Source organism: Rosa chinensis, chromosome 7 (genome assembly GCF_002994745.2).
Source record: "Rosa chinensis cultivar Old Blush chromosome 7, RchiOBHm-V2, whole genome shotgun sequence".
NCBI lineage: Eukaryota > Viridiplantae > Streptophyta > Magnoliopsida > Rosales > Rosaceae > Rosa > Rosa chinensis.
In genome coordinates this window covers 27,212,944-27,215,699 of record NC_037094.1, presented here as the reverse complement: position 1 = coordinate 27,215,699, position 2,756 = coordinate 27,212,944, and the positions used below count along the sequence as shown (strand labels likewise).

Genomic DNA, 2,756 nt, shown 5'->3' with positions numbered 1-2,756 from the left:
AGGAGACAATCATTGTGAGACAATCAACCTTTGTAGTTCGAATTTGAAGATAAACTATCTATATATATATATATATATATATATATCATCAGATCCTATCCAGAGCGGAGCTCCGCTTTGGAATTAACGTGTGAAGTTCGAGTTTTGGGTCACTTTTCGGTCGCATATCCACATCTCGACCGTTCAGTTTTTAGGTACTAGTGTATAGATCGTCTCTGCAAATTTTCAGCCAAAATGATGATCGTTAAGGCGTTGATAACTGCCTTAAAGCTAGTACGGTTCAGGTTGACAGATTCAGTCCGTCCATTGGTTTAAGCGAGTTAGATACCTTAACGATCATCAATTTGGTTGAAAATTTGCAGAGATGATCTATACACTAGTACCTAAAAACTGAACGGTCGAGATGTGGATATGCGACCGAAAAGTGACCCAAAACTCGAACTTCACAAGTTAATTCCAAAGCGGAGCTCCGCTCTGGATCGGATCTGTATATATCATTATGTTAAGTGTTAGTTGACAAATAACTATAATTATTCTTATTTATGTTGTGGGGCATTATAGTAACAAAAATTTCATTAAATGTCATGCTTTTGTTAATTAAAGTTGGAATGTATTATTGTAACAAAATGAAGTCGGCAGGCCTCTTAGTTTTTGACTTTATCACTTATAATCAAGTTGCGGATCTATATGTTGTTTTTTTTTTTTTTTGTAATAGAAAATACAAAAATCATGTAACCTTGCACGTGTCATATTCATCATTTCAAGAACTTTTTTGTTTTGTTTTGAGAATCATCATTTCAAGAACTTGATTGCGAAGATTGAAACTATAAAGGATTACAGTGTAATTAAAGATTATGATAAACATGTATCGTATAAACAACCAGTCGAAATCCCTCTCCCTCTCCAACCCCTAATTGAACGGAAATTATTCTATGCACCGACGGTGTAAGTGACCCAACCCTTATAAAATAATCTTAACTCTTGATATTTATTATCAACTTCATTTTTAATAAACAAAAAGTGTATTTAATGCAATCTAACCATTCATTTATGTTGGTGCAAGTGCACGGTGGTGTTCTAAATAATCTCTCCTAATTGAATAGGCAGAGCTCATGACTCATGTACGTATGCTCCATGTGCAAATATTACTGTAATGACAGTAGAGTTCACCCACTTTTTTTTTTTTTCGATGACTAACAAAAATACAGTTCACCCACTTGCTGCCCAAACAAAGTAATATATTATTTTACCTTTGCAGAACATATTATAATGAAAGGCATGACTAATCTGAATGGAACCATGTCCTGATTCATAACCCCGATTAACAGTAATTATCTTTTCTTAATCACTACTTAAAGGGTGATGTAATTGATAATGACAAGATCTGGATTCCTTTTAGTGATTATCTAACTAACTAATACACCTTACAAATGGAATTTCAAAAATAATAATAATTATGCTCTATTGTCATTTTGTCTCGTAGTATGAGATTAAAATTTAAAATGAATGTTCGTAGCTCAATTCGATAACGACCGATTGTGTTGATGTCTAAAATTAGATAATTTCTTCAAGATCAAGTTCCACAAGTCCTCCAAATTAAGTCGACCTGACCCTCCTGATCGTCCAGTATATCTATAAGATAAATAAAACTTATCAAAGTAACACTAGTATGATACCATCAAAAGAGCCTCGGATATCTAAATCGGTAAAGTATTAATGGAGTCTAGTCGAGATTTTGGTGTCTAAGATTTGCATACCTCATAATGGGGGTGTTGTAGCCTTTTTGTAAAGAAAAGTCGATGTATGTTGTGAGCCTCAAAAAGTAAATTTAGGGTAAAGCTCTAAAAATGCGGACTAAGTGGCCTCCAGGTAATCTTAGATTGCAAATCCTTTTGGAACCTTAGGCTCATGTTACGCACATCGTCTCAAGGATCATGTCTTTAGCAATGAGACATTAACAAGAAAATGTATTAATTAGATGATTGTTGTAACATCCATCTCAAAAGAAAATTAATTTTAGCCTCCTGAATTAGATATCAAGTTGATCTAATCACTCATACCCAATCACTTAAACAAGCTCAAAAAAAAAAAAAAAGACTTCAAGGAAAGAGGAACCGGTAGACTAGATATCAAAATCATGTGGTTATGATGTTGACTCGATCACCCAAAATAAAGCATGCCCATTTTAGCACGAACAAAAATAAGTTCTTCTTCCATCAACTGAGCTCCTTATATTCCATAATTTATGGAGTCTTAAAAGACTAGAAGCCATGGATGTATCCGCAACCCTCTTCATAATCAATTCATAGCAAAGACATGCATATAACAGTACTTAAAAAGCTACAGTCTAGCCTCCATTAACAGTACAGAAGATACAGTAGTACATTGAGAAGGAAGAGAAGTTAGTTATCCACATACAAAGCAAACAGATCTACCTTCCAAAATTAAAACGCTTGACATTTGGTAAAGTTTGATACAGATTTGCCTTCGAAGAATTATTGCAACGGGAAAGAGATGGAGGTTGAGTGAAACACTGAAGACGTTGCAAGCTTTAGTGGTGCATGAATATATAAACCCCTATGATTGATGATGGGGTTTGACTAAAGAAAATCAAAGGGATAAGAATAAAAATCCAAAAAATAAAATAATAAAGAAAAGATAAATATAAACAAGGTGGGAGGGGTTTTTCACATGGGAAGGTGGAATATACACGTGCCTAACCTATTAAAAAAAAACAAAACGTGCTTTTACGACAC

General features: G+C 34.0%; 1 long non-coding RNA gene across 1 annotated transcript; it reads right to left on the bottom strand.

Annotated features, from left to right (window-relative positions):
• Nucleotides 1–1,431: 1,431 nt before the first annotated feature.
• On the bottom strand, nucleotides 1,432–2,534 carry LOC112179300. Its single transcript, XR_005804057.1, has 2 exons — nucleotides 1,758–2,534; nucleotides 1,432–1,632 (listed from the first exon to the last, which is right to left on the bottom strand). It is a non-coding gene; the product is annotated as an uncharacterized LOC112179300 (long non-coding RNA).
• Between the last annotated feature and the right edge of the window lie 222 nt (nucleotides 2,535–2,756).